Here is a 24,629-nt window from a genome sequence, read left to right as displayed (position 1 = left end):
TTATTTCCATTCATATAGCGACTCGGTTTACCCCAATGAACTTGAAATTAAAAAAAAAACAATACCACGGAACCAACCCATCTGTTTCATATAAAGATGTTTTACTGAACACAGAGGCTAAGTAAAATTCAATTTATTGTATAACAATCAATTAAGATGACTTTAGCCTTTCCATCATCAATATTCCTTTTTTTATGTTGTAATATTCCGTTAACACCTGAAAATTATGTTACAGTCTTCAAACTTATTCGCGACTCAAAAACGTGATTCGAATACGACTAACTTTTAAAACGAGACAGGCTACTCACACATAGGTTGATCTTACATGGATTCCAACAACCTCGTTAAGAGTCAGCATTTAGCTACTTCAATAATCGTAAAATGACCTTATTAGCAAATGACACCAATTACTGGAGCGTATTCCTGTCGACTCAACAAGGAATGCTTACTCCTCCTAGGCATCTAATCCCACCTCTTGGTTTTTCCAGGTCCCTGGTTGTGTTCTAATCGCAGAGTTGTGTTATTTTTATGAGATCGATCCCTCTTCATTATCTTCGCCTTTTTTCATTAATTCAAAAAATTGAGTAATATGAAATGTTTTTGATAGGGACTTTTAGCTTAACATTACACAGATATTTCTATTTTAACCACTGATATTTGCTGTATAACTCGGTCATCGGAAATTCCAATATCAAATTGATGCAGGTTTTAAAGAGGTCGTGCACTGGAGACCATGATGATAGCAGCATAGATCCGGGCGAGGGTTTTTGTTGACTCTAAAGTAGGCGTTTCACACGATCAGCATTATTTTTGTCATGAAAAGCGCTAATTTATTTAAATTATTAACTGTTACTTTTTAAAGTCTCCCTCTGATGTACAAGGGCGTTGGGGTGCGTTCAGTTCGTAGAATATGGGCTGGACATGTATTGTCAACACTTTTATTTATTACTTTGCCAACAAACAAAAGCCAACTGGTTTTGATTAATTTGTTTTGATGTTTAAAGATTTTAAAATTGCAATAAATACCCTAAAAAAAAAACTGGACAATCCACTTTATTTTTGTCGCAGCACGAGACCTCACTGACGTCACCAGCGTTTTCACTGGATCTGCACGCAATAAACTCCGTTTTTCATTAGCGTATTCAATAAAGAAAGACAAGTCATTTGTAAGCAATAAAGAAATCTATTAAAATTTAAAAGTGATCTTTTAATCTCCACAAACAAAGTACTTTGACATGTTTTCTGTAATTTACATTTAAGACATATAAAGCTCCCCTTTGCTGTCACGGCTCACTGTACATTACAGTTGTTCGCCGTTGCCTGGGGTCATTTTTTCCCATCACCGTTGTCGGTCGTCGGCTGCAGAATTATTCAAACTTTCATTGGATCAGCGTATTCATTAACACTATGCGCGTGCTACAAATTATAATAGGACTTTCGTCGCACTTTCAATAGGGGGAAGTTGATTATATGTTTGTCTACGCTTTTCCTTTATGTTGCTTTGGTTACCAACGACATGTTTCTTGGGAGTTTTGTCCCGTCTTCCGCATGTGTGTTTTCTTTTATAAAAGTTAATTAATTGGTCGTTATCCGTGAAGAAAAAATGTGTCGAAACACCGATTGTCTCCTAGGAGGCGCTTTCTGTTGTGGACTGTTCTAAATACAGCAATCGGGGAATCTGGTCTTTTTATTGACACAGTAGTCTAGTTCTAACGGACCCCACAAGACTTTCTGAAGCTCTTTGTTACAAATAACTTTGAAAGACTTGATCTGATAGAACTGTCAATGGATAACAGCGAAGTGAATAAAAGAAGAAATTTCACTGCGCTTTGATCAGTAGCTTTTGATTGGCCGACATGGCCACTAGACTTCTAATGATTTATTCGGATATTTTTTCACCCTTTCTTTGGATTTTTATGTTGTTCTTAGACTTGGCAACCTGTTTTCCTTCAAATAATGTGAGTATTTTTTTTTTTAAGAAATACATATTTTTTGGAAATGGTTATTTACCATTGCATATTATCGGACTAGTGACTTTATCATTTCTGAGTTAGGGTTTTCTTTCATTCTTTCTTGGTATATTTTTCAACTTGTATATGATTTCTTATAAGGGACACTTCCCCTGACCCGAAAAAAATTATCCTATGATAGATGATGCCCGTCATTAATATACTTTTAGTAAGAAATATAAAAACAATGTCGGCGCTCTCTAGTACCAGTTTATTACTTGTCCTCTCACGGGAATACATTATCATTGTCATTAACGGGAACCAACAGTTTTACACTGGAACGCACTTGACCACCACAGACAAATTAAGTCGGACCCGATGTCAATGCCTGACCACCATTTGGGACCCATCCTTTACATGTAGACAAACAAAAAAACTGGAATTCTTTATATCTATGTCCAACTTGCAGAAACATCATTTATCTATTATTTTGATGACAATTCTGATTATGCAGGGACTTGTAGATATTTACTATTAAATGTATTTTGATGATAGCAATTTTAATGAAAAAATTGGATTAAATGAAATAGGATTTTCGAAAGGTTTCCTTTTTTTTTTTTTTTTTTTGCTTGTCAATATTTCTGGTTAATAAAAAAAAAATTTCAGTGACTTTCAAAAACGATGCTACGTGCCTGTTATGAAATGAAAACGGTAAATAAAAGGAATAGTGATCGATCTATTAAAAAAATCTATAAATAATACAGATCTGAGAAGAGGGCAAAAACACGGAACCCTGGGGAATTCCAGGGGTGGGATCAGCTGCCTAAGCAGAGTAATCATCCTTTGTCACATGACCTGTCACACCCGCTGTTATACTGTCTTGATTTTTATCATGCAGGATGTCCTGCTTTTTTTCCAAATTGTCAGCAACCTGTTGTTCAATGTACATCAGCTGATTTTCTAGCGCTTGAACACCTCTTGAATTCATTTATTCTACTTATTAATCTTGAGAAATTCAACAGTTTTACCAAAGTGACATTTTACTTCACTATGAACTTGACATTTATTGAAAATGACATGGAAATTTTAAGATCTTCCGTTTTGTTGTTTTTTACTTTCTTTTTTTGTGATAGGATTTGAATGTATAATATAAACAGATCACGAATTTCAAACAAAAAGATCTTGTCTTTAAAATAATGACACAGGTCTTTGTCAGAAACACGTTTAGGAATAAATCTAATGAGACAAAAACGAACAAACATTACAAAGTCATTCAAAGACTTTCATGCGCATAAATTTGTATAGAAGAAAACAGAAATGAAAAGTAAAAAGTCACATTTTAATATCATATGTATGCAGCGTATTGTTTGATTGCAATGTCTATACAATTAGTTGAAGTATGCAGTACGTCTTTTAGTCAAAAATCTTAACCTTTACGGAGAAAAAAAAATATTAAAAATCACATTTTGCGGGTTTTTTTTTTTCATTCCCTTTTCTTACTTTAATGCATTTTTTACATGAAAGTAAGAGAGCATCAAATGAAATTAAGCTTATACTGGAGTAGTAAAAATAAAGAAAGGAAAGTTAAACATACTTTTAATATTTTGCAACAAATATTCTTTATTCCTATTAAAAAAACAAATTAAGGAAGTAGTCGAAAAATACATGCATTACCTTTTCTTAGATGACAATTCATCATTAAATATAATTAGTGCATATTAACATTATAAATAGATGGATATAATTGTTGTGGGACATTTGAAGGATTTATTTGATAAAATTTAAACAGAGGTAGTGTTTTTTGACAGAAGACCGTGTCGAGGATACAAATCAACAAGGACGGGATAAGAAAACAAATGTACTAAAATTCCGAAAACTCTATTTCAATATATACCAAATTTTCCTCTCGCTATTGCCAGAGCAACGTAAGCAGTAATTCATTTTTCAAAAGCTGAACTAACCATATATACATGTATAGCTTCCGAAATACAGTTTCTGCAAATAGGGAATCTAGAATATATAGTGTCAATTTTTAAGAATAAAAATCATTTTTAGGTACGGCTGATTTCACAATTAAGTTTGGACATAAGCTAACAGAATATGTTTAAAAATTATTTAGTATAAGCCAATGAAATAGTAATTATCTATGACATTTTGCTTGCTACAATACTTAACTATTAAAATACATGATTTACATTCTTTTGCTCTCGACTTGAAAACTTCATTTTTTTCAAAACCAGAACCATGGATCATGGTACAAATGAAAATTCAAAAATTTCGATTTGTAGGAATATTTGATGGGAAAACATCATTAAATAAAAATAATATTATATAAATCATTTGATAAACTTTAGCCTCAAAAAATCTTGTCAAAGTTGCGTGTATTAAGCATTTTAAAAAGTGCATTTAGAAGTGCTGAAATTAAAAGGAAGCTTGGCGAAATCTTTATGTAAATAATGAAAAAGTCGAGAACATTTCGCAGGCCCAAATGAACCGGGGGCACATATATAATTTACTAAAGAGCACAAAACTAATTTACAGTTGTGCATCATAATTTGGCCTGTATACTATACGTAAGAATGTCTGCCTCAAATACGTATAACGACCTTTCTGTTTTTGTTTTTCTTGTCAGGAATTTCTGTTAGGTTATGCCCCCTAACTGTAATTGCTTCTTAAGGGCTTACGACTTGCACCAACAGGAATTTTCCCGTATATATTGAGAGGCTACGAGTCAATTTGCTCTGTTTTTTTCTTTCACTGAGTTCGAAAGGAAAGTTGAATAATAAATACTAGAACTATAGGCATTTTCAAAATTAATTTATATGAGAGTACTGCAAAAGAGGTGGAACAGAACTTTGAAGCAATTTTCTTACAAACTGCTCCTGGGAATTTACAAGCAATACTGGCAGTTTTCCTCATTTTTCATTCCGCATGCTTCGAGTCGGTTAGTGTCATTTACATAATGACTTAAATTGCAAGCGTAAGCAATTGTAAAAAAAAAAAAATCCGGCTGCAACTCCCCAGTCTACTTAATATTATAGCTCCATGCATAGACTTCACAAGCAGCAATGCTCATAGTTCTATTGTTGTTCCTTAAAGTAATGCATAAAATGGCAAATTACATTATAAACTACACATAATAAGATTTAAAATCAATGTACCCGAAATCAAAATACAATTTCTGATTCACTAAAACTGTATCAAAGATAAAGTTAGGTTTTATTCTATTTTGCACGCCGTAACTAAAGAAGTACTAGATGACTGCTAACAAGTGAAATGTGCCTGTTATGAATATACCCCTTCTATAAAAGTCAAGCAGAAATTTGCGATATATATCTTGTGTTATAGAAAGTTTTTTTATAGCTTTGAAATAATAAAAAAGATTTTGAAAAAATTTAAAACAAAACTATGAAATAGCTATTAGGGTCCTACTTTTTTTTTAAAATAAAAAACCAGAGTGAAGATAACAGTGATCGATATCAAATATTGATAATGATAAATATTAATACAAATATGTGCATAAAGACGGTCTCCCAGAAAATCTAGAGGTGGAATCAGGTGGCTATAGGAGGAGTAAGCCTACCCTGTTGACGAGCCACACAGCCCTGAGTCCTACGTACTGCTCAAGTTGACGAAACACTAGTATTAATCAGTCAAATTTAGAATGAAAACAAATGTCTGACAATTTGTGTGAAACATGTGAGTGAAAATACGACGCAATAATAGGTGATATTTGCTAACAAGAAAATTATAACGGCTTCTTAGACTTTGCGAAGTACTAACTTTAAACAAGGCTGTTGATATCCCTGTAACGTTAACTTATCTGGCAGTAGCCTTTCTCGGTGTATGATCGTACTCAGCGCATGCCCTTTGAGTAGAAAATGATTTTGAAGGATATGAATACCATAAACAGGTGATAGGGGAATATTACTTCATAAATAAGGAAAGAACTTTATTCGGTAATAACCAATATTTGCCCCCCAAATCAAACTTTGATGGAGATATATTTAATTAAGTTCTTAAACAGGGGAGTATATGCTGACTTCAACGAACTGAATATTTTCATAAGTAATGACGTCATATGTACGTAATGACGTCACAAACATGACGTAATTTCAGTTTTCTATGAATTTTACAGAAAAATGTACATATTTCGTCGATATTTTGGTGTGTGTTCAGGATCTATTTTGATATAATGTGTAGAATGATAATATCAATGAAATATGTCAATATTGATCCTGCAACAAACTTGCGCCAAAATTTTAAAGCTAAAATTGTTGAAATTTTGTCCAATTTGTCCTCTTTCTGAAAAAAGATATAAAATCGGACTAGTTTGTGACGTCATAAAGACAAAAAATTGTGAATACACTGCTTAGAAACTATTATATTTTCTGTTAATTTATATTTCTCATACAATTTATTGAGTTCATCACATTTCAGGAAGTTTTCAAAATTTGACTTTTGTGGGGGCAAATATATGCAATATACCGCATATAGTTCTTTGAATTGAAAAGCTGAAGTCGTCTCGTTTGTCATACAATTAAGCTTTTATATGGTCTTTATAGCTATAGTCAGTAATGCATCCCAATATAAAAAATGTTTATCAGAGACGAGATTGGTGACCTTCCGTTAATGTGTGGGGTCTGTGGGCCCTGGGTATATGAGGCGCCGTTTTGGTATTTATGGCAAAAAGTTATATCACCTATTCAGAATCTGAACGGGTAATATCACTAATTCGAATAGATGATATCACTAACTGAATAGGTGATGTCACCTTTTTAAAAAGGTGATATCACTTTTGGGCAGTAAATGCCAAAAACTGCGCGTCATATGGGTACGTTTTTCTTTTTAAATTGATTTATTAAAAATGATTATTTGCGGTTAAATTAAGAATCACTTATATAATATTTGTGATCGCGAGATAAGACCAGATGCGCAAAAGAGCATGGTTATGACGACCAAAATACGTACTTCCAGGGGAAGGAGCACAGATATTTACATTTTGTTAGTCAATACCTTTTGTTTTTACTCCGTTTGATGAGAAATCAAATTAATTCAATGTGGCTTCTTTAGTCCACTCTAGCTTCATAAGAATAATTAAACAATTGTTTTTACTAAATAAACGTACAAGATCCTGATTACAAAGATGATATTTGTGTATTTTTTAATGAAAATTAATATTTAAAAATTCAATTATATTTCTTCATTTTGAGGAACATAATAAAACAAAATGATCTTCCGTTTCAAAGATTGTTAAAGAAAGCGACATTTTACTTGGCCTGTTATGATATCCTGAGGCCAGATGAGCTATATGATAAAGTTTAAACATACGTTTAAAAATAAATATTCATTCAATGATTTAAGTCCAGTGTAGCAAAGATCTCAGTATCTTGATTATAAGAAGTGACTCTTCATGATCTATACATCTTCAGTTTTCTTTCCTTTTTTTTTCGTTTTGACCCGAGGTTTCTTTGATTATTCTTGCTGAAAATACACGACAAGTTCATTAATATTTATAGCATTATAAACATTTATTACTTCAGACTTACAAATAAATGAGAATAATAAGTGACAGGTAGTCTTTGTTCAACTATGCATGTACATGGTTTTTACGGCTTCGAGGAATTTGGTTTTAAATTTTTGAATTAGAACAAGTTGTACCGACTGTATCTTATACGAGTTTTCCTTTGGCACTTGAAAATTTTAAGAGTCTATTTTACTTCTGACGTATGATATACAGTGTAATTATTTGGAGCAGTGTTTTGGCAAGTACAAATTTCTTCAGAAGAGAATGTTACTGTACAAGAATGACTTTGCAATCTTTTCCTCCTTTTCCATTATTTTTTTTTCCTTTTTCAGAACATTCTTTACCAGGAAAAAATAATGTTTAAATTCGCTTTCTATATCGCATGGTATTGTAGAAGGTTTTAGTACGAGTTTGAAAAGTTAAAAAAAAAAAGCAAAATTTATATTATAAAAAATGTATAAATTGGTAATCATGATTTTTTTTCTTTTAATCTAAAATGAATGATATATTTAAAAATACATGTGTCTCAAGATGTTTTGTGTTGCTTTTGCGGTTTTTTTTAATGGTTTTTTTTTTTTTTTTTTTTTTGTGGAAAAGTTCAAGAGCATTATTTAACAAAGGTTTTGCCGATTCATGGACATAAAAATACATAATGCTTTGATGGAGAATGTACTCTTCCATCCTGTCATTTAATAATAAAAAATATTATAAAAAAACAATTTCTCAAAATAAAATTACATTTGCAAATTTATGTTGAATTTCATATATTAAAAAAAAAACTTTTTAAAAAGCTTACCCTCAAAAAAGTTTCCAATTTAACTTCAGAATGGAAATCGTGTAAAAACTTTAAGGAAAATGAATTGCTTATAGTCCAACGTTCAACCTCAGTCCTTGATTGTAAATCATGAACAATCAATTTCTGCACCAAAACTGTAAATAAAATCATAGAGAAATAACTTGGGGTGGAGGGGGTGGGAGAAATTTAGACTGATCTATGTGTACCATCCTTTCTTTTGCAAATCCTGCTAAGACTGTTACACTTTAACAGTATACTAGTATAGAAGTCTAGTACTACAATGTTATTTCTTTGATATCGTTGTTTTCAAATATAAGTATTATCAAACAGGAAGCAAAGACTCGTAAGTAATTTTTGTTAACAACAAACAATGGCCATTCGAATACTATAGTAACTCTTCCTCGGTTAATTAGCCTTTTACCGTTGGTCCTTAAAAAAACTTTAAATGCGTTATACGAATGTTAATTTCGTTAGTGAATGCCAATTTGAATTTTCTTGACTTTGTTTCGAGCAATGCTGCAACGGTATTGGCAGTTCTTCGTACAACGAATTCTGGTTTTGATCGAGAGTATACATAGCTATATAGGCATTCGCCGTGACCAGAATCTGTTGACCTTGTAAAGTACCTTAGAGTACAATCAATGGTAATTTAAGAAACAAAATAATCCAAATTCACGATTCGTCTATTATTTTTTCATAAATACGAAAAGGACATTGGCTAGATTTATTGTTGATAGACATTGGCTTAATTCATTTTCATTTTGAAGGACATTCATTCCGAAAGCGGATGCACTAAATGCAGAATTTTGTCTATTTTTGTATAACTTTGGAAGAACTGATTAGTCCCATCAGTGTCACTGGATAATCTGAAATATTTAGAAGGGACTTGTACATTCTTTGGATTCTCGTAAAATTATGTTAATGTTTAAACTCTGGGGGTTATATCTATAACAAACTGACGTCAAACTGGTAAAAAAATTAGACACAACAGGTGATATATTTCCACTTATTACCATAAACAGTTCCAATACATAATAAATCTGTAGCATTTAGTTGTTATTTATGTACATAAGAAATTCTATGATCACTTTTATTTCTTAAATACTTTCTATCATCAAAATGGTCTTCCAAAACATATCTTAAACATTTCGTACAAATTACCTCATGAATATTAATTAGATAACATGTAAAGCTATTAACCTCGGTTGTGTCAAAATCATTAGAAAAAGTTCATTAGCATTGTAGGAAGAGTTTTCTAAATACTGACATATTCGACACTTATGTCAATTTATGTCAGCTGTGTAACATTATTCATTCTACGGCTTTCAGACGACTGACTTATGACTTGTTTAAATTTCTCAGGAATTCTCTCAAAATACTTAGTAGCAGAGATTAATCAAACACATTTCTTATCATTAAGACATAAAATACAAAGATCTACTCGACTGACGAGTGTCAAAGGAATTAAAATTACATGTATAACCTTTATCAAAATGCACAAGTCTATTGTCTATTTAGAAATTAAGCTCAAAGAATTTCGGAGTCATTTTGGTAGGGTCTGGTGCAACTTCTCTGGCATTTGGCAGACGGAAAACTACTTTGTCAAAAATGCAAGAGAAGATGCATTTTGGTATACTTTGATTATTTTTTTCAATTATCAAAATATAATCTATATCATATATGTGATGACTTTTGATTCTTTTTAAAATGCTTCTTTAAATACTTTTTAAAAGGTTTTTCGACGGCAATAGAATGGATGTAGTTTCATTAGACATGAACAAAAAATGCAAAAAAAAAGTTACTTAACTTTTTTAAAATATATTTTTACAGGCAGGACAACAACCAATTCTTACAGATCATACAATGTGCCGCCAGCCTCTTGGAATGACCTATGACCTTAATGCTACAATGGTCAATTTCACGCTGACTTCAACAGAGGGCAATGCTTCTGATGCACGGCTGTATGGTCCGGAGACTTGGGCCGCCGCGCAGATAGGAGACCACACTTATGTTCAAGTAAGTTTTACCACGACAACTGAAGTTGTGATTCTTATATTTGATTGGTTTGCTTTTGTCACGTGTTAATGGAAAAAAAATTCTACATGTGACATTACAAAGTTTTGTACGATTGCTACAAGTATTTGTTGCCTTTGCTATCGAGCTTATACTTATTAGCATTTCATTAAAGTTTAAAATGTTTTGATTTTATACGACGAAATGGCGAATAATTCAGATGTTTTCTTAGCCCGGTGTATATATGAAATAAGGTACCGTTGAATTTTGATATCTCGAAAACTGATATCCGGAACACGACGGATATGTCGAAGTGATTTTGAATTCAGTGTCACTTATTTTTCGAGCATTTTATTCCGCAGATCTGGATTTTGTTTTCGAGATAATGAAGTTTTACTGTACTCTATTTCCACAGGGTTCTATCATGTTGCCCAAAATTACGTTATATAGCAATGACATCAGAGAAAGACATAAACGTATATAACTGAGATTCAAAGTTTACGAGACAGTTGATGTTTCCCCCAGTCAGTATACAAAAAGATGAAACAAGTAGTCCACAAAATGCGTAGTCCTATAACTAGTAAATTATTAGTTTTGGAAACACGTCGGAACGTAAGGATCAAAACGGCCGTGAAATACACCCACACAGTGTTATATCTGATGTTTTGATAAATTGGACATGCAGTAAGTCAACTCTGCAGCTTTATGTCACGAAGATTCATTCAGAGTAAAACGACAACACGTCACAAATGATTTATAAAAACAAATATACAGAGGCGTTATATTTACAGACTCACGAGACAGTATATAGTTAGGGTCCTCATCCTGTTAATATACCCAGGGCTCTACAACTCCAATCAAAGACCTCAGTTAAACCACTTAATGGGTTGAGAACCATTTTTATCCCTCATAAATTACATGCACGCTGCTTTGTCAGTGGTAGATCCAGGTTATTAGATTAAAGGGGGGGGGGGGAATAGAGAGCAAGAGGTGAAGCCCATGGGAGCTCCAATGTTTCAGTTATTTTAAGAGCAGTTTTGTGAGTTGTTTTAATCTTATGCATGGGATCAATCATTCCCATCAAATGGCCAGATCATTAAATTAAATTTAAAAAAAAAGAATCTATGTGACATTATTAATTAGACATTTTATTTTATTATTTTTTTTGTATAGTTTTTGGCTTAGTCAGACTCAAAGGGTTTTAGCTTAATCAAAAGCCTTGCAAAAACCAAGGAATTGTACTGTATGGTACGATCCTCTCAATTCATGTTGTGCAATTCATATCTTTTTAATAAAGCTTTAATTAAGAATAATTTTTGTATTTAATAGAATTCATCATTGAAAATAGTGCCTTTGAAAGAGACATTTTCCCCTTACAATTATATTTATAGTGTCTTAAAGCTTAGTTAAGGAGCTTACGGTCTGCTCGGCCTTTTGTCATCAATCTATAGGCCCAAATCTTAACTATTAGTATTCTGATTAATTTAAAGAAATTGGTCTTTTTGTGTTCGATGGTAATTTTAACCTACTTCTAAACAAAGAGTGTTTTCATAAATGTGAATTCATTAATTTTTATTACTATTATGAAATAATCAGTCTATTAACCCAATTAAGACTTGAGAAGCAATATAATGAAATATTCACGTTTTATGTCCTGTTGAAGAATAACAAGGAACCATTATAGTTAACCAATAGCTGTACTCCGACGCCAAATTGGATATTAGATGTTGTTGATTAATTTCAGGACGATTTGTTTATTTAAATAATTATTTTAAAAATTTAAGTTTTAAACGAAACACGAGTTGGGGACAAACACCGTTCGTACTGAACGGCCAAGCAGGATAACATGATACAAAAACAAAAAAAGTAAATTAATAATAAAATTTATAAATTTAAGCAACACACTATAAAAATCATACGGTACGTTTTCTGCATAAATTTTCACGAAGCAAATTACAACTCATTAGATTTTAATACAGAGCAATTTTTCTGCATAAATTTTCACGATACAACCTAAAACTCATTTATAGGTAAAAATTTTTTAAATGCACTTCATTGTCTGAAAGCCATCGAGTATTTTCAGCGCGTTACTTAGCCTACAAACATACGTACTTGTTCTTCTCAATTAAATCTTTGATCGGCTACCGGTACTGTATTCCTAGTTCATTATTTTACATGTAGTTTTGTATTGGTAGATTTTTGGTGCAGCATATTTAATTCTTTGTATAAATTGTATGATAAATTAGGAATTCGTATTTTGTGAAGGAAAAACCTGTCGTCTAATGTCTTTCACGCCATATAAGAAACTGCGCTGTCCGTAATCTTACCGTGAAAGGTAGAGTAGCACTCACAGAGGCCCTATAGTTTTATTTTTGTACAGATTCTTCTCAGTGAGCTCAAAAATGTATACATAACTTTCAGATAAATATGGCACAACCAGTTATGGTAACAGGAATGTTCATTCAAGGTGACCCCGAGACTGACCAGTGGGTGACGTCATTCCACGTGACGTACAGTGTAGATTGTATAACCTTTTATCCAGTGTTTGACATTGGTATTAATCAAGTAAGGTCGTCACCTTAAGTAAACATAATCGATTCTGCAGTGATGGATATTTTAGTCTATTTTCTTTGTCTTTCTGGTTTAACTAGTTTCCAATTTTGAATATGAATAATTAAGCATAAAAATTAAAAGCGATTTAATTCGCACGACCTTGAGATATTGTACATTCATTTCTAAAAATCCGTCGTTGTCAATTTAGCAAAACAAGGAAAGATTACATTCACATGATTATTCCCGCCATCACTGCAGAACCGGGAACATCAATCTTCAAGATGGAATATTCAATCAAAATAAAGATTATGTTTTCACCTCACAAATCAATTTTAAAGTTCATCATATTCAAATTAAAACCACATTTTTAGAGATCGCGAAATTCAGCAGTGTTTTACATTGCTATAACGATTTCTTGTGTTATTCCTTCTAGAATTTTGCCGGGAATCTGGACCCCTACTCAGTGGCTGTGATAGAATTTCCTAATATTTTTGTCGCTAGATGTATGCGAGTAATCCCAACCGAACGCCACCGAAATGCTTCCGCGCTCAGGATGGAGGTCATCGGCTGTCGTACGTTTGTTTTAGCATATGGATACCTTTTTTTAAGCTTTACATATCTTATGGTAAAAGTCATCAACACCTATTCACTCAAATAAATATAATCAAGATCACAGCACTACAATCTATTTTTGGTCTTGTAGAGGCTAGTACTTGCATCGGGACACATCCCGTGGATTGGAACGTAGACGCCGTCAAAGACAATATGGAGGTCACGTTTCCCTCGGAAAAAATAATAACAGCGCTGACCATTCAACCCAATTTTCCGAGCGACAGCAAGTTCGCCGTGTCTTACAGCAGATCCTGTGCAGATTATCATCACATAAAGATTTAGATATCTCTTAACGATGGCATATAATTGCTATACCAGCGTATCTTTTCTTACTCCTCCAAATGGTTATGATCATAAAAGGTAAATCAAAGTACATAGCTTACATAAAGATTTAGATATCTCTTAGCGATCGCATATAACTGCTATATAAGCGTATCTTTTCTTACTGCTACAAATGGTTATGATCATTTGAGGTAAAAAAAAAAAGAACATTAGTTCCGGTGTGATATTGTCTCGTGTATGCTGCAGTATCCAATATATTTTAACTAAGAAGTGTTTTAAGAAATAATTGATATTAATGTTCTTTAATTTCTTTTTTGACTGTGTTTTTCCAGGAGTTTACGTCTGTCAGTAATGATGCCATTTTCATTGACCTGTCTCAAAAGCCCCTCCGTGCTTCATGCTTACGTATTACGGCTCTGAACGCAGATATCCGTGACATCACAGACGTTGAAGTTCAAGTCAATGGCTGCGGTATGTGTAAAACAAGTTTGCTTAAGAGTTACAGTCCCTTAGTGGGACTTATTTTTTATAGCCTGAAAAGCATGCTACACGGGTGACTGTTTACATGTAGGTCGATAGACCTTTTTGTTCAATTTATAATACTTTTTTAGGATTTTATGAGTACGAAGCTCCGTTTGAAAGTTGTGGAAGAAATCGGTATCAGAGTGTTCGAAGAGAAAAACGGGTAATTGGAGGTTACCACGCGTCCCCGGGGGAATGGCCTTGGCTGGTGTCCCTCCACTTCATGCCGTATCACGCATTTACCAACCTGTCCCGCCTCCCGCATCTCTGTGGGGCTACTCTCATACACCCACAGTGGGTGCTGTCAGCTGCGCATTGCTTCAGGTACTTCTAGCAGATATTGACAAGATCGTATCTGTACCTATCATAAGCAAGAAATAAGAATTTTAATATTTTGAGCAGTTTTTTGGAAAGATCAGTTTAAATGTGTTTATTTTTTAATTTTTGCTCTCTGTACAGTGAGGAGGTGGGTGAAGGGTTGTCCTTGGCGAGGAACTGGAAGGCTGTGGTTGGAGAACACAACCAGATGGGGACAGATGGTACAGAGCAGATTTTGAATGTAGTCAGCATACACAAACATCGCCAGTTCTTCATACAAGGTATTTCAGATTTAAAATAGTAGAATTCTTCATATAGCTTTTCCAAATAACGTGTTTATCACGTAGAATGAAGGTTTGTATCCATTTAAAAAGTTTTTTTTCCCGTAAAACTGAGGACTTTATGGTTATTGATTTGATTTGAAGCGGATTACCCGATTCTTCAAGACATTGCTCTGCTCAAGTTAGAGAGACCCGCGGTACTGTCTGATTACGTCAACGTTATATGTTTGGATGCGGACAACTCTTTTCCTCCCGGAACTCCTTGTGTAGCCGCAGGATGGGGACAAAACAAGCTAGGTGAGCATAAAGTTTTTATTTCTAATATAATTGAAGGAATATGCCATTTTAAAAAAAAATTATTGAAAAAGACATTTTTGAGAAGGAACTGGTACGCCATGGTATTTTTTAAAATTATTTTAGAACACCATTATTTCACCTCTGACATAAGACATTAGTTTATGCATGTTAAGTCGTAACTTTATATAAAACATTTGTACTTTCATATTATATAAAAAAAAAAAAAAATTCGCATTAATACTGAAGAAAGAACTACGCATGTTTCATACTCCTACATTTTCTTTTTGTCAAATGGTATTCTGAATCGGTAAAATTATTTTGTGTTTAAGGAGGATTATCGGCACTGGACTTTTTATCAAAACGGAGTAGGTCACAGAAACAAAACGCAAGATTCATACTGCTTTTTTAAAACAAAATTTTTCACACATACGACCTGCTAAGAGGAGCATTAGACTGACCAGGGCTCAACATTATATTCTTTTGCCCATTTGATGTTTCAAATTACTAGTATTTGATGTTTGAATTTTTAAAAAATAAATCAGTGCTTTATCATGGATAGAAAATAATTTTCTTATTCACTATCCTATGACGGTAGAACAGTAACTTGTCCTATCGGGCAAGATTGTCTGGAAATTGGATTGTCCGATCAGAAAATGAAGTTAATGTGAGCCCTGCTGTCAGTGTCAGTTTATGGGATCTTCATTCATTTGATGCTTGTGCTTACTTTCTGCAATTCTTTACATACTGGAAACCTTTATTTCTTAAAAATTAAAATGTGAAAGTTTTCATAATAATTTTATTTTGATTTTTTTTTTATTTAAAGAGGGTGTTGCAGTTCTTTTGTTATTTTCCCTAAATGTGTAGCAGATTAAAAGAAGAATTTTTATGTTGCAGAAACTCATATTAATTTTTTTCAAATGTAACAATATATAAAGCACAACGAGAAACAATAATTGGAAGGTGTATATTGACTTCCAATTTGCTATTAAATGATGTGAAAATTAGTCTTACGCCAAAATATATCAGATTTTCCCTTTTTTAAATAGGGAATCCCCATTGTTCTGAAAAAGTGCCTCCTTGAAACAAAATAATTTTGATACATACACAAAGAGGTAGGAATTTTCTTCAAAACTGCCATTTACGATTTTTGTTTCAAAGAGGCACTTTTTTGAAAAACTCAAAAATTGAGTAAAAATTATTCTTCAAACGAAATGCAAAATGTGTACGTTAAAAACACTGCAAAGTCATCGTGTCCGAAATGGTCTAGTGGATATGCTGGTGGGCTTCCAACTAGTACTTTTACCAGAGAATGGGTTCGAATCCTGGTATGGATCATTTTTGCATATTTTTTTGCATATGTAATGGTAGAGCAATGAAATTATATATATTTTGAAAGAGAGAGGGAGGGGGATGTCAAGAAGTTAATTTTAAATAACTAATCTATATATTAGAAATGCACGATTAAATTATTTTCTTTGATATGCTGTGACTTAAAACTAATGCTTTATTTAGTTTTGTCTTGGAAAATAAAGTTACTGTATTGTTTAAATAATTGATCTTTTTACATACTGTAGTTATTGCAATTTTGGTCTCTTGTTAATGCCAAGATTTGATTTGAAACAAATAAAATGTCTTGGATATAGCACCAACAGTGTGATTATGGGACGCAGTTTTATTTCATAAAAAATATTTTCGCACGATGTATACAGAATATCTTTCAAGATGCTGCTTTAGCCATTGTGCTTTTTGTTGTTCCAACCTTTTTCGTGCAAAATGGCGACAGTGTTTTGCTGTATCAAGCAGGAAATACCCGCCGTAAACATTGTCCTCTACGTAGCTGTATCTATATTTAGACATAACGAGGGTATTTAAATGTCCTTCTCGATATATAGGGAATAATCGCGAGTTTCTGCAACACCCTCTTTCTGACAATATTTTTCCAAAAAAATTAAAAGTTACTTTTCCAATATATTAGTACATGAATATCAAAAAGATTTAGACTGTTGGTTAGTACATTACGGATGTTTTTGAGGAAGGAAGTTGCAGACTTCAAGACGCCTGCTTCTGTTTACATTTTTAATTTTCAAACAAAACATTTTTACACTTTATCCACAGATCCAGCAATTAAAGGTACAATATAGCTGTTAACTATTCTGTGTTACTAATAATCAAATCACTCTTTATTATCGTGCGTCTCTCATTGGCTGATAGAAAAACCACAATGTCACCTAACAAAAAGAGTTACATGTATGCAAACAATGTGAAACGTTTTCCTATTTGAATATTGTGAATCAAAATTAAAGTATAGTACTAATATATAGATTACACGGAAAAAGGAAATGTACATCACGTATTGGAAACGTAAACACAAGAAAAGTGTCATTTACTTTTTAAATCAGTTTTATTTCATCTGTGTGCTCGACATGGATTCTTTATATGTTTGCACTGTCAATCTGTCAATTGTGAGCAAGCAACGTTTGTAAACTGTGTATCAGTTCTTTGAAGATAGATCACGCAAAGAAATTCATGTCCGCTTGTTGCTACGGCCACACATTGTTGCTATGCTGTAGGTGCACTAAATGTCATTTGCACTACGTCACAATTATGTAAACCAGCTCGCATTCGGTTCAAGGACTAATAAAAGGGGAAAAAAGTGGATAAAAAGAGATTGAATTCCGAATTTATCAAAAAATTATCATAGCATGAAGAGATTTCATTCCTGTTTATTTTATGGCAGAGTGCTTTTATTTCTTCTGGTGTTAATGCCAAATAATTATGAAAAACACGCTCTTTATCTTAATGTTCTCTTAATTTGGCGGGAAAATGTTTATGTAGTAATTATCCATGTAATGAAATCTGATATAACAGTTTTATGACTTCTATTTTTGATATCAAAATTGGAAGTATTTAATTTGTCGTAAAATGCTAAACTAATGTCCTTTATCAGAATTTCCCACTCCATCATGCGGCAGTGATTGCTACACCAGAAAATTATTCATATGTACACAAGAAATAAAAAACATAAAAAAAACATTATCTGTCATTTAGTAATAAATGATTGCACATGGGCACTGGAAATAACAGTAACTATGATAAGCATATTTAACAAAAATTATTTCAAAAAGATAATTCACTGTTTTGTCACATGTAAGCCTGTTTACCCCCGACTGTATATGAATAAAATTTGGTAAAGAAAGGAGTTAGAACCTAACACCCACACAACATATCAAATAGGATTTTCGAGTTTGACCAATATTTTTTTTTACTTATCAGGTTTTTTTTTCCAGGTAAGCTAAGCTAATATCCCCCCTCAAAAGTGTTCTTACGTCCCTGTATCAAAAAAGCTCCAGATACGTAAAATTCTTGAACATCGTTGAAACGGATCTAAACTTAAGTATCATGGTCTTAATAATCTTAAAAATTCTTAACTGCAGAACTGTAGAACTGTAGGTCTTCGGAAAAAATGTGTGGCCCTTTTTGACCTAAAATGCAACGTGCCTGTTAAAAGTGTGTGTGTGTGTGGGGGGGGGGGGGGGGGGGGCCCGGTTGGGCGCGAGTGTGTGAAAATACATTTTTTCCGAAGTCCTACAGTTCTACAGTTCTGCAGCTAAGAATTTTTAAGATTATTAAGACCATGATACTTAAGTTCAGATCCGTTTCAACGATGTTCAAGAATTTTACGTATCTGGAGCTTTTTTGATGCAGGGACGTAAGAACACTTTTGAGGGGGGGATATTAGCTTACCTGAAAAAATTAAAGGGGTAAGTGGAAGTGTATGGGGAAAAAAGTGATCCTCGATCTTACAAACCCCCCCCCTCCCCCACGAAATAGGATTGGACACATTTTCCATTTTCCTTTTTTTTTTTTTTTTTGCTTGTCAAGTTTTTTTTTTGGTAGATTTGAATTTTTTTCTTTTCACTTAGCCCCCACTTTCAATTTGCTTCCGACGCCAGTGAACAAGGCACATTTGATTTGCATATAGTGTGTATAAAAACGTTAATATACAAACTTAAAAACAGTAAATTAAATGCAATTTTGTAGTTTTGTAACCTCTTATTTGAAGAAAGTATGTTGTCAAGGCAAAGATTTTTGCCTAAAGACCATTGCTAAAGTGTCTGTCGATTGCCAGTCTTTCTCTTCATCTTCGAAAAATATTTTTTTAAAAAAAAAAGGTCGCCATAAGTGTGCTTGCAATTTTTATTCTTACCGTACACACGTTCAAGCCAGTGGAGCAACAGTCCTATCAGAGACCACCGGTTATGAGAACTGGTCTTTTAAACCTCTATGGTTTCTCTGTTTCAGTGGGTACAGGCGTCAAACTTCCTCTTCATGCTGAAATTCCCATCATTCAGCCCCAGGACTGTGACGACCGCTACAGACGTCTGCCGGCCGATCACTTTGCCAAGGCGGCCGTCTCTATACAAGATTCTGTGCTCTGTGCTGCCACGGAACAAGGCGGAAAAGACTCGTGCTGGGTAAGATAAAGAACATGTTCCGTATTTTAGCTGGATGCAGCATCCGCAATCCGTGCAACAGGAACTGGAATGAAGAATATTATTGACGATTTTTTTTTCTTTTTTAGGGAGATTCCGGTGGACCTCTTGTGTGTCGCCGAGGTGATCATTGGACGCAAGTAGGAATTGTGTCGATTGGCTTAAATTGTGGTGACGTCAACTTCCCGGGAATATACAGTAAAGTTTCTTACTACATCGATTGGATATCCAAAACCATTCGGGAGTTCTCAGACAACAACATTTTACCGACTTGGCTGGTCGACCATCGAAACCACCCTTGAACAATTTATAGTAAACAAAAATGCAAAAACTTTGTGAACATTTAATGAATGACACAACCTGTTTGATATCGAGTTTTATAAAAAAGAATAGTACTAAATTCTATTTTTACTATTAAATCACGTTTCTGTGACCTCTGCGAAGTTTATTGTTTCCCTTCTTTGCTTCATGAAAAGAAAGAAGTGCTTGAATGAGACATAAACAAGAATAAGGAGTGTTCGATAAAGCAGCATACATTGACTGTATACTTGGAAGACACAAAAGGATCGTGAATTCCTGGTTTGCTCGGGCTGTGCTGGTCTACAGGATCTTTCCTGTAAAATTATTTTCTCCACTGATATTTTATGTCACTTGCTTAAATTATGTGCACATTATATGGCGAACTATTTGCGTGTTCTACCTCTGTTTTTAAGATGGTGTTTATTCCTTCGACTTCCCCCTTTCTTGTCTCATTATTATGTGAGTCACAGCGTGCTACGTTCAAGCGCTTGATTGAAGCTTGAACATTTCATTGTGATTTTAATTTTTTACCTCTTTAATGTGCCTCTAGTCTTTTTTCATGTGACTTACGTATAAAACATATATGTAAATATATTGAATTAAATTATTTTGATTCTCATTAAATTCCTCTCATTTTGTTTCTCAAATTATGGAACAACTTTTCTTAAAGATTGAACATCTCCAAAGGTTTAACAGCCATATTTTATCATATATGTGGATAAGTTCTTAAATTTATACCACCACATTTTTCTTTGAAAATAGGGGGAATGTATAATGCAATGAAATTATGACAGCTTTTAAAATAACTAACATTTCAAAGTGACTTCCTCTTCCATAGTATGACAAACAATATAACATTTATTTTCATCGCATTTTCCAACACTTTAACTATGATTTGACAGCTTGATTAACACAATGTTTACCTCAGGAAACCGCAACTTCACAAAGACAGTGTGTAGTAAAGATGGGGTTGTCCTTTGTCTGATCACTAGGTGGAAAAAATACAGTGTATAATGATTTGTTAAATATATTTTAAGAATCTTGTTAAGTGTAAGCAAAAATTTATAAGCACATGTTCTGTTTTTTATGTGTTAAAAGCTCTATTAATAAAAAATGATATGGTCATTGGTTCTTTACTAGTATTTAAGTACATGTGTGCATATATTAAAAATATTAATTTTATGCTGTGTGCTTTTCAAAAACATATACGTACTGAAAGTTCAAATATTTTGCCTATAATATGGCGCTACATGTGTTTATTTCATTGAAAACTACTTAATAGTACATGGTGTTGCAAAAGTATTATCAAGAAAACCACGATATAGATTTTTTTCAAAAATATAAAAAGACAACCAACTTTAAACTCTCTCTCTCTCTCTCTCTCTCTCTCTCTCTCTCTCTCTCTCTCTCTCTCTCTCTCTCTCTCTCTCTCTCTGTAAACTCAATTATCAATAAGAGGTGAATTAATTACTCCTACTCCCCAGTACTCCCTCCCCTCAGTTTCGCAAAATCGCACTGAGGAACATTACATGTCATTTGTATGGTGGCATATTTCTGACCCTTACCTGCAATTTGTGTAAACATAAATAAGTGGCAGCATGTCGACATTAATATCTTGCATGCTGAGAAAATTATCATACATGTTAACATAATAATGTTGCATCTTATTTATGTTAACATGCAACATATTTTATGTCAACATGCAAAATTATTAAGTTAACATGCAAGATAATTATGTCAACATGCGAGATATTTATGTTGACAAAAAAGTTGCATGATAACATAAATAAGTCGCATGTTGACGTAACTGAGTTGCATGTTAACATACATGTAAATAAGTCACATATTTGACATAAATAAATTGCAAATTAACATAGATAAAATGCATGTAAACCAAATTACCTTGCAAGTTGACAAATAGTTGATAGTTGATAAGTTGATAAATATGTTGCATGAAAACAATTATCTTGCATCTTAACAGAAAGAAGTTGCATGTCAACATAATGTCGCATCCTGTATCATTGAGGACAGATACTGGCGTTAGTGAGGAAATTTACTCGTTTTAAAATTATTCTCTTTGGAACTTGCATGTTCACATAATTTTCTTGCTTGTTGTCATATTTTTCATGCATATTGACATATTTTTCATGCATATTGACATATTTTTCATGCATGTTGACATGATTTATTTTGCATGTAGGGTCATGGGGAAGATGTAATACCTTAGTTCTAATTTTTATCCCTTACAGTTTACATGTATTGTAGTTTCATATGAAAAGCTGTGGTAGCATATTTCTGCTTACTACATGCATGATAAATTATGTCAACATGCATTAAAAATATGTCAACATGCAAGATTATTAAGTCTTCTTGCAAGAAAATTATGTTAACATGCAAGTTGCCATCTTATCAAAGAGTGTAATTTCAAAAGGGGTGAATGGCATATTTGTATATAAATCCCTATCTTAACTTTATCAAAGGTGAAAAATATATTTTTAATCTAATTCTGCACATGTACTTGTATCTACTAGTGTACAAAAGTGATCTGTCAGCAGACATTAACAGTCTACAGATCCACATGCAATAATTCACAAATTATGCAGGAAAAACGTTCATTTCTTTTTATCATTACTGTCAAATATGAGTCACTTTCAATGAGTAAACGCAAGCTACGTCAGAGAAATTAAAGGTGCATAAAATGGATACAATCGAAATGCAAATTATGCATATATGCAAGTAAATGATCGTTGCAAAATTTCTTTTTGTAGGAAAATAGGAAGAAAAGATTAATTAATTGAAAAAAAAAATCAACATGGAGTAATCGTTCCCCACTGATGGTCAGTGAAGGAGATTTTCCATACATAAGCACTATCAGAACGTTTCCTTGAAAGTCTTATTGAGGACAATTTATCATTACTAATAAGGAAATGGACAAAAGAATTGATATAGCCAATTAGTGGACTAAAACACAGTATTATAGTATGCATAATGAAATGAATTCTCGTCTACTACACGTCTGTGTCGATTGGTAAAAAAATCACTGTTACCTTAGATCCATAAATTCACTTACAATGGAATTCTCTGGGGTTGTATACATTGGAAGATTTAGTTTAACGAGAAAATGTATGTCATACCAGTAACCCCCCTAAATTGATTAACATCCGATTTGAATATTTGCGGTTAGCCATAAAATAAGTCGCAGATTCATTTGTTTTCAACAACCAGTGATAAGTCTTTTTATTTTCGTTTTTCTTTTTCTTCTTGCAATTATGTAATTCTATCATTTAATAGACTCTTAAATAGTTTTGACGGAAGCTTAAATCTGTCACAATACACGTTTTCAACTATAATTTGGACAGTTCATACATATGTAAGGCAACCTGTTTAATACTTAGATATCTCGCATACTTCGTAAATGTCTTTAAATTACCTTTGCTTGTTACACTATTGCACTTTTGGATATACATTTATTCGTAGAATGAAACAAAATAAATTAAATTTTATGCAAGATTTATCTGCAAAACTCCTTTTCAGTTCCGTCCTTTTATGTTGTAGGCGCTACAATGCCTATATTGTGTAAAGGTAATAATAACGCAAAATGTGAATGTAATCATTTTGCATTGATATTTGCAATAATTCTATTTTTGTCCAGATATCGATATTGCTCTTCAGATATTGAGATTATTTGTAGATAAAATATACGTGAAGTCATCAGGCGCGGATCCAGGATTTGAAGTTAGAGGGGGCGCCAAAAAAATAGGCAAGGGGTTTTATGCCCCCAGTGGGTCCAGGACAAAGCCCTTTTGGGGGCCGTCCTTTTATGCCCCCGGAAGCTACTGGATTCTAGAGATTTTGTAGGGTAAAAATAAGGTCAACCAATGTGAATGTAATATTTTGCATTTTCTAGACGAAACTGTGATTTACGTTAACTTTGACAATTTTAGAGGGGGGGGGGGGCGCGCCGGGTGCGCCCCCCCTTAAATCCGCCACTGGTCATAGTACATTTCCCGTTAAAATCAAACATTTTTTCACTATATTTCATCACTTCTTTTGCATTTAGCACTATGTTCTGCAATGATCCCGACAAAAATACATTGAAGTGCCATGGGGACTATAAATGATCTACAACGAGGTAAATTATTTACAAACAAGTTGATGAAACAGGAATTTCAGCAGGCTCGTTTAAAGTCATCATTTCGGAAGTTCTATGGTCGATACAATGACCTTGTCGGCAAATACAATTTATCATTGAGTCAAATGCTGACTGAAGTTTTTCATACTAATTGTTAGTCCATTATTTATACACTGAATGGACGACGGATTTTTCCGTTATTTTCCGATCATGACAAGGAGCACAAGTCGGGTGTGACCGGTCGACAGGTGATGCTCACTCCTCCATGGCACCTGATCCCACCTCCGATGCTTTGGAGGTCCGTGTTTGCTCTGCCCCTATTTTGTATCGTTTTATGAACTTTTGATCTGAAATACTGTTCGTTATTTCCATAAGCCTCAATCAATAGACATTTACTGATATTTGACTCCATTTCAAAAGATTTGGATTTGCTCCTGGTGCAAAATGCAAAAGAAAGAAGACTAAAAAATATTAGAATTTCGGAGTTTCTTGTTTGATGAATAATTGCATATTTCTCGCTATTGTAGTTCAAACCTTTTCAACACAAATCAAAG

At 33.3% G+C, this 24,629-nt stretch overlaps 1 pseudogene; it reads left to right on the top strand.

Annotated features, from left to right (window-relative positions):
• The first annotated feature begins 1,348 nt into the window (after positions 1-1,348).
• LOC134243480 (uncharacterized) lies at positions 1,349-20,567 on the top strand (annotated as a pseudogene).
• Positions 20,568-24,629: the final 4,062 nt, after the last annotated feature.

Source organism: Saccostrea cucullata, unplaced genomic scaffold, assembly GCF_032062105.1.
Source record: "Saccostrea cucullata isolate Sc308-1 unplaced genomic scaffold, CSIRO_AGI_Scuc_v1 ctg503, whole genome shotgun sequence".
Lineage (NCBI taxonomy): Eukaryota > Metazoa > Mollusca > Bivalvia > Ostreida > Ostreidae > Saccostrea > Saccostrea cuccullata.
This window is presented reverse-complemented; position numbering and strand designations above follow the sequence as displayed.